Source organism: Microtus oregoni, unplaced genomic scaffold, assembly GCF_018167655.1.
Source record: "Microtus oregoni isolate MIOR12 unplaced genomic scaffold, Mior012 000021F_ref0000039, whole genome shotgun sequence".
Taxonomy (NCBI): domain Eukaryota; kingdom Metazoa; phylum Chordata; class Mammalia; order Rodentia; family Cricetidae; genus Microtus; species Microtus oregoni.
In genome coordinates, this window is record NW_024543080.1 from 28,258,676 (window position 1) to 28,267,110 (window position 8,435).

The following is an 8,435-nucleotide window of genomic DNA, read 5'->3' on the forward strand; positions in this document are numbered from 1 at the left end:
TATAATTTCACTTTTTTGTTTTTGTTTTGTTTGTTTTTTGAGACAGGATTTCTCTGTGTAACAGCCTGGCTGTCTTGGAACTCTCTGTAGACCACAGATTTCTCTGCCTCTGCCCCTGAGGGCTGTGATTAAAGACATGTGCCACTACACCCAGCACAATTTAACTTTGAACAAAAATGATACGTATTGAGAATTGAGTATGTAGCTAATGGGTGTTGTGGGATTATTTGTACACTGAGAAAAGATATTGCTGTGATTGGTGTAATAAAAAGCTAAATGGCCAATAACCAGGCAGGAGAGATAGGTGGGACTTCCAGGCAGAGAGAGGAAGAGGATAACTGAGGTGCTCAAATGATATAATGGAGAGGCAGAACAAAGTGGAAGAGAGGTAAAAGCCATGTGATAGCTGGGGGGTGGTAGCACACAGCGAGGCAGAGACAGGTGGATCTTTGTCAGTTCGAGGCCAGCCTGGTCTACAAGAGCTAGTTCCAGGATGCCCAGAGCTGTTACACAGAGAAACTCTGTCTTGAAAAAGAAAAAAAGAGAAAAAAGCCATGTGATATAATGTAAATTAATATTAATATAAATGGGATAATTTAAGTTATAAGAGCTAGTTGGAGCTGAGCAGTGGTGGTGAATGCCTTTAAACCCAGTACTCAGAGAGGTAGAGACAGGCATATTTCTTTGAGTTTGAGGCCAGCCTGGTCTGCAGAGTGAGTTCCATCATAACCAGAGATACACATAGAAACCCTGCCTTGAACCACTATACCCCTCTGCCCCTCCCCCCAAATAGAAGAGCTAGTGGGACAGGTCTAAGCTAAGGCCAATTTTCATAGTTAATAATAAGTCTTCATGTCGTTATTGGTCAACTGGTGGCCCAAGGAAAAATCCAACCACAGTGGGGCATGGGATGAGCACGTATGAAGCCTTGGGTTCTATCTCTAGCACCTCTTCCAACCCAACTCTTCAAAAAAATTTCATTTCTTCATTGTGTGTGTGTGAGAGAGAGAGAGACAGAGACAGAGAGACAGAGACAGAAGAGCAGAGCACTTATTGCCTCTAACTGAGCATCTACATTTTAAAGTAAAAACCTAATTGACTTTTTGCACTCTTAGAAAGAAATGGAAGATGTTCTTTGTTCTGAGTTTTCCCCAATGGTAAAGACCTCTCAGGTTTTTCAGAAATTATTCTGAATACCAAAAGCTGGAACCAGTGGCCTACCTCCACATTCTGAAATCTCTGCGGTGCAGAACCAGGTCACCTTGAAATGCTGGTGGTGTTTGGATTTACAGAAAAGAACAAAAGTAAAGGAAGTCCATCTTCAAAATGCGGTCAGACAACACTGTGCCTTTAGAGCAGGGGAAGGGGTCAGCTCAGCAGAGCGCCAGGCGTAGCAACCACATAGCATGGCCTCTGAGTCAGTTACTGACACTCCTGCTCCCAGGCTCAGTGTTTGCTTCAGTGACTCATCTGGGTCAAGCAGAGGGCAGGATATGGGGAGCTGGTGCTGGAGGAAATAGCATGTGGCTATTAATTCACTTTTCTAAAATTATTATTGATTTTATGTACTTAAATGCATAGTTTATCTTTAAAATTGCAATAATCAGGCCTGGAGGGAAGGCCGTGATTAAGAGCCCGGGCTGCTCTTCCAGAGGACCCGGCTCTGATGCCCAGCGCCCACAGGGAGGCTCACCAGTGTCTGTAAACCCAGAACCAGAGGCTCTGAGGCACTCTGGCCTCTGCAGACCCCAGGCATGCCCATGGTAGACAGATAGACATGCAGGCAAAACAGCCATACACAACAAATAAATAAATAGGTAGATCTTTAAATAAAAAAGAAAAATGAGGCTTTTCCATTTATTGAACAGATGAAGTGGTTAAAATGAACCACATATAATAGTTCATTTAGAATTTTATGAAACATTCATGATACTTATAATCATTTACAACTATAATCTCAAGCCAGGGAGTAGCTCAAGCCCATAAAATAACACTTGGATTGTAATGAATGAAGGCTAGCCTGAACTACAGTGAGATCCTATCTCAAAAACCCTCTAAACTCAAGAGGAATGAATGCTAGATCTGTAGTAGAGCATGAACATGGTGTGCGTATCCAACATCATCTTCCTAGGCTTCTAATAACGAGTTTCAGGGTTTACTCTGATCAAAGGAGCTACCACCTAGGCTAGGGATGTAGGGGTGTAGCTCAGTGACAAAGTGCTTGTCTCAAGTACACAGAAACTGGGTTTGATCCCCAACGTCACACATACACGCACACACACGCACACACATATAAATAAAATTGATTTTTAAAAGAAAGTTTTAGATCAAGAGTTCCTTTCATTCCCCTTAATTACAATCTCCTTAGTAATATCAGCACATCTTTACTTCATTTGGACATTTAGTATTTATTGAGAAAATTTGGAATGGAAAAAAAGTCATCAAGCGTTCATTTATAACTCGTTAATTAGCAATACTGTTAGTGATTAACAATTGTTAATTGACAACATAATATTCTTTTCATTTTTTGAGACAGGGTTTCTCTGTGGGATGATCCTGGCTGTCCCGAAACTCACTTTGTAGATCAGGCTGGCCTTGAACTCAGAGCTCTACCTGCCTCTGCCTGTGCCTCTTGAGTGCTGGGATTACAGCTGTGCACTCCCACCATCTGGCTAACAATATAATATTTTAAAACATAATAGTTATATACGAGGCATGATCAGTCTTCTGCTTATAGACAGAGCATATTGCATATTGTTCTTTTGGTTACAATAACAGAGATAGGATCTGGTCAGAATAAATCACAAGTAGGCAAGCACAGCGGTACTTTCCTGAGACTGAGGCAGGGGGATCATCTATTTGAGGCCTGCCTGGTCTACATAATGAGTTTCAGGTCAACCTGGGCTATGTGACAAGCCCTGACTTTTAGGGTATAGCTTGGTGATAGAGCATGTTCATAGGATGCATAAGAACTTGGGTTTCACACATACACACCCCAAAACAAAATAAAAAGTCTCTAAGTAAGAGTTGAACACTAAACCTTAGGAATGGAAGGTCACGGCTATGTTGAAAGCCATGAAGTTGTCCTAGCTCCTGAACTCTCAGTAACAGATTTCCTTAGGCTGAGAACCCATTGACTCAACTCAAGAAAGTTATTCATCTGAAACCAGTCCAGGCCAGAGGGGCAGTGCACAGGATCCCCATGTAACTGCTGGAGGTCAGCCCTGGATCCCATTTAGGTTCAGTGTCTACATTTGTTTGTTTGTTTGTTTATTCGTCTTCCTGAATAAGTCCCTCTGAGTAGGGACTCAAAACTGTCCAGGGCTGGCTCCAATTGACATTTCCAAAACTTGGGATCCCCTATCTCCTGTCGTGACACTTGTTTCTCTTTCGCCCTTTCTGCATATGTCGTCAAATTAAAGGAGAAAATCGTTTCACTTTATGTGGTAGGAAACTGTACGGTGTTGAAATTTCCTTCTGAGAAATGAAAATGTCAGAAAGATGGAGCAACTGATCCGGTGTTTTTAAAAGTAGTAAGAAAATAAAATAGAGGAATAACTTAGGGGTAAAACCTGAACTGAATGTAGATAGCACCGTCCCACAGGCTGGATAGGATAAAGGGGCCAAAAGGCAGTGCTTGGGGACACAGCTGTCTGGCTGCTCCCGCACATCCAGCCATAATAGCCTGAAATCGTGAGCAGAATAAATCAGTTTGTGTCAACTGTTTTGCTACAGTGATGGAAAGCCCATCTAAAACAGAAGACAACATGCTATTCCTCCTGAACTGGCATTTCTATGGCAAGCCCAAATCACCAATCCTCCAATATTAGCTGTAGTGACTACCATAGATGCCTTGCCCAGATTCTCTTGACCTGCATGCATGCAACCCTGCTATCTGTTCAGAGTGTTGGCTCCTAATGGCTCAGACTGACTCTCTTCTGTTGAAACTACCTTCAATCAAACGTGGGTCAACTCACTCAGAAGGTTACATCTTCTGACCAAGAGATCTTTGTGTTCAAAACATCAAAACTTGGCACCTATGGTGGCACACAGCGTCCCAGAAGCCACTAGGGAGATCTGCTACAAGTTCAAGGACTGCTTGATCTAATAGTGATATCCAGGCCAGTCAGGGCTACCCATGAGACCTTGTATCAAGAAACAAAAATGTGACATTTGCACACACACATGAGGGCACACAAATAAGTAAGTGTAATTTAAAAATTCAAACCAAAACAGGGAGAGAGGGTAGAGGGGTTGATGTGATCACGGTGCACTATATACAAGAATGATGCTGTAAAAAATAAAAGCAAACAAGAGTAGAAACAAGCCGGGCGGTGGTGGCACACGCCTTTAATCCCAGCACTCAGGAGGCAGAGGCAGGCGGATCTCTGTGAGTTCGAGGCCAGCCTGGACTACAAGAGCTAGTTCCAGGACAGGAACCAAAAAGCTACAGAGAAACCCTGTCTTGAAAATCCAAAAAAAAAAAAAAAAAAAAAAGAGTAGAAACATCTGGACTTTTTCCTGTGGACCCCACCAGATTACTTTGCTACACATACTATTGCAAAATGCCAGAATCTGGGTTGCTAAAACAGACGAAGCAGGTTTGTGGGTGCCACGAACGTGTGTTGAGGTCAGAGGAAAACTTCTGGGAGTCAGTCTTCTGCTCCCATGTGGGTTTCAGAGCTTGAACTTGGGTGCTCAGATCTGGAGGCAAATGCCTTTCCCTGCTGAGTCAACTACCAGTCTGATTACTCAGTTGTTGTTGTTTTAATATTTATTTTATTTTGTGCATGCGAGTGTTTTACCTGCATATATGTTTGTGTACCACGCGCATGCCTGGTGCCCACAGAAGAGGTCAGAAGAAGGCAGTGGGTTCCCTGGAACTAGAGGAGTAGGTCTTGAGTGTTGGGAATGGAACCTGGTTCCTCTGCAAGTGCAGATGTGTTCTTAACCACTGAGCCTTCTCCCCATCCCCTGAATACAGTTGTGATGACTTGGAGTGGACTCTTAAACTTCAAACAAATACTGATCTCAGAGCTTTGTGCTGCCCAGGAACACCTGCTGGCAGAAGTACCGCTTCAGCCAGCTGCTCCTTCTGATGCTCCATGATTAGCAAACCAAGACTGCTGCGTGGTTGCTGTCACATCTGTGGGATCTTCCTATGAAGATGCTCAAGATGAGATGGGGCAGTTCATTTGTCGTTCAAATTAGGAATAAGCAAGCAAACGCTATATGCATGTCTGGCTTTCTCTAAATTCTTCCTATATATGACATGACATCAGTTCTTGCAAGCTAAATGCCATCAGTCACGAGAAGAAAGTAGGGCAAGTTTTATGCTATTTAATGAAAGCTGGAATAGAATCAAATCTTATCTGGAAAAAAGAAAAAAATAGGGTTTTATCAAACTTCCATTCAAGATAGATTAAGATTCAAAACAAAACAAAAAATATGAACTCTCAGCTCAAAGATAAAATTTTCAAAAACTGATAAGCTCTTGCCAGCTAGGCTGGGAACAGGCTGTCCTGGAATCTGGGTATAATGCATACATCTATTTATAACACATGCATCTGCATGTATCTATATGCAAAGCATACATCTATATATAAAGCCAACATGGAAAAACTAATTTATACCTTACAGTTTTGTAAAAAGTGAATTTTAATCTGGTTTTGCATGTCTTTTTTTCTTTTCTTTTTAAAAGCATTCTTTATTTTATGTCTAGAATACAATTTACATATTAAATAACACCCGTGGTTGTGACTGATGACTCCTCAAGTAATCATACATAAACTTATTATTAATTATAAATGCTCAACAACTAGCTTAGGTTTGTTACTAACTAACTCTTTCAACTTAAATTAACCCACATTTCTTTTTTTTTTTAATTTATTTATTTATTCAGGATTTCTGCCTCCTCCCCGCAACCGCTTCCCATTTCCCTCCTCCTCCCCCGTTAACCCATATTTCTTATCTGTGCTCTACCAGATAGTGGTACCTTTTTTCAACATGGCATATTCATCTCCTATTTTCTATGTGTCTGGCTGATGACTCTGCCCTTCTTCATCCCCACACTCTTGTTTTTGTCTGCAAGTGCCACCTAACTTCTATCTGCCTTCCTATTGGCCATCTAGCCCTTTGTTAAGCCAGTGAGAATAGTGCATATTCACGGTGTACAAAAAGATTGCTCCACAGCAAACATCATAGTGGAATAATTTGATATTGTTTTCAATAGAAGAAAAAAGGGAGTTTTTTTAATTGATAATCTGATTGGCCCATTCATTCAGGCTTCTTATTAACTCTTTTTAAAAGATTTATTTATTTATTATGTACACATCATTCCTTACATGTATGCTTGCATGCCAGAAGAGGGCACCAGATCTCACCATAGATGGCTGAGAGCCACCATGTGGTTGCTGGGAATTGAACTCAGGACCTCTGGAAGAGCAGTCAGTGCTCTTAACCTCTGAGGCATTTCTCCAGCCCTTCTTATTAATTTTTATAACATATTAGCCCATTATTCTTATCTATATTAGCCACATGGCTCTGTACCTTTTTCGGTGGGGCAGGTCACATCTTCCTTCTTTTGTGTCTGGACAGGACTAGGGAGGAATGGGCTTCCTCCTTCCCAGAGTTCTCCTGTTCTCACTGACCCACCTCTACTTCCTGTCTGGTTGTCCTGCCTATACTTCCTGTCTGGCTACTGGCCAATCAGCATTTATTTAAAACATAATTGACAGAATACAGAATTATCCCACACCACTTCTCCCTCAAAAAAGGGAGATTTTAAGATTACCAGACATCCTCCCACAGAAAAATTTGTTTTTCAAATATCCAAGTGGGTCAGTGTGATGTGTAATGCCCTCTGCACTGATAACTGATGGAATTAAAAAGAAAGCTGAATGTTTGAAATCACTGCCTCAAACACATGTTGGAGTATTTTGGAATGTAAGTGGATGGATCTGGAAAGTATACTATTAAAGCAAGGTGACTCCAAACTCAGAAGAAAAAAAAACTAAAACAAAAAGCCCCATGTTCTCCCAGCCTGAAGATTCTGGCCTGTACTTGTATGTGTATATATATAAAAAGCTGTTGAGCTTAGGTAAAATCTAGAATTTAGTAAGGAGACCTGAGAAGACAACAAAAGAAGGATCAGTGTAGGCAAAGGCTCCATGAGTCTGAGAGAAGGTATAAAGCAACCCTACTCCCAGTTTCAACTCCTTCATAGTTGGTTTTGTTTTGTTTTGCTTTTCATGGTAGATATGTGAATTCAACTTTCTGTATGTTAAAGTGTCAAGGACCAGTTTTGCATTCCAAAAGAATCCAACACGCACTATTCTTTTGAGGTAGTGATTATGAACATTGGCCCAGGATGGCTTCAAACTCTCTATGTAGCTGATGATGACTTTGAACTGCTTACCCCCTGCCTCTGTCTCCCGAGTTCTGAGGCTACAGGCACATAGCCCCATCCTTGGTTTGGTCTTTCAGCCTTTTATTCCTCTCAGGTTTTTTTTTATTCCAAAAATGAACAGAGCTATCTTTTTCCTGCTACATGAAACTACTTTTGTAACATTAAATTATCATACAAATACTAAAGAAGAAATAAAACAGTATAAACTATCTTACCAGGAATGATCAATGATAAGTATTAGTCCAGAGAAGGAACCTCTTCAGCTAGTATATGTCCTAGTAGCCCCTGGGCTTTCCCAGGCAAAAATATGGGCTACTTCTCAGCAGGAACAATGAATGTTGGAACTGTCATGCTGTGCAATGCACGTGGTGGGTAGCCCTTGGCTGACTCCAGCGTTTGCCCATTGACTCTGCACTGATGGCTGGAAACACATACACAGTTGCCTTTGGCTTCTGAATGGGAAGAACTTTGCAGAACCTGATGAGAGCATCTTCAGAATAAAAGCACCAGAAGTCCTTGTTCAAAACCAGCATGCTATGGGACAATGGTCTTTTATCCTGCCACTTGTATTATTTTTAATAAAATGCTGATTGGCCAGTAGCCAGGTAGGAAGTATAAGTGGGGCAGTGGCGACCAGGCAGGAAGTATAGCTGATGTAATGAGAATTCTGGGAAGAGGGAAGTTTCAATCCTCAGTCATCACTCAGAGAGAGAGAGAGAGAGAGAGAGAGAGAGAGAGAGAGAGAGAGAGAGAGAAAGCCAGACACAGAGCAAGCAAGATGTGACTACCTTGCCAAAAATGTTACCAAGCCACGTAGCTAACACAGACAAGAATAATGGGATGATATAAGATGTAAGAGAGAGTTAATAAGAAACCTGTGCTAATAGGCCAATCAGTTTATAATTAATGTAGACCTCTGTGTGTTTCTTTGGGACCGGGTGAGACAGCAACCTCGGTCAACACCAGCAAGTTCCCATCTATGTCATGTCCTGTGCCATAGATGGGGTTAATGAGCAGGGTGGTGGTG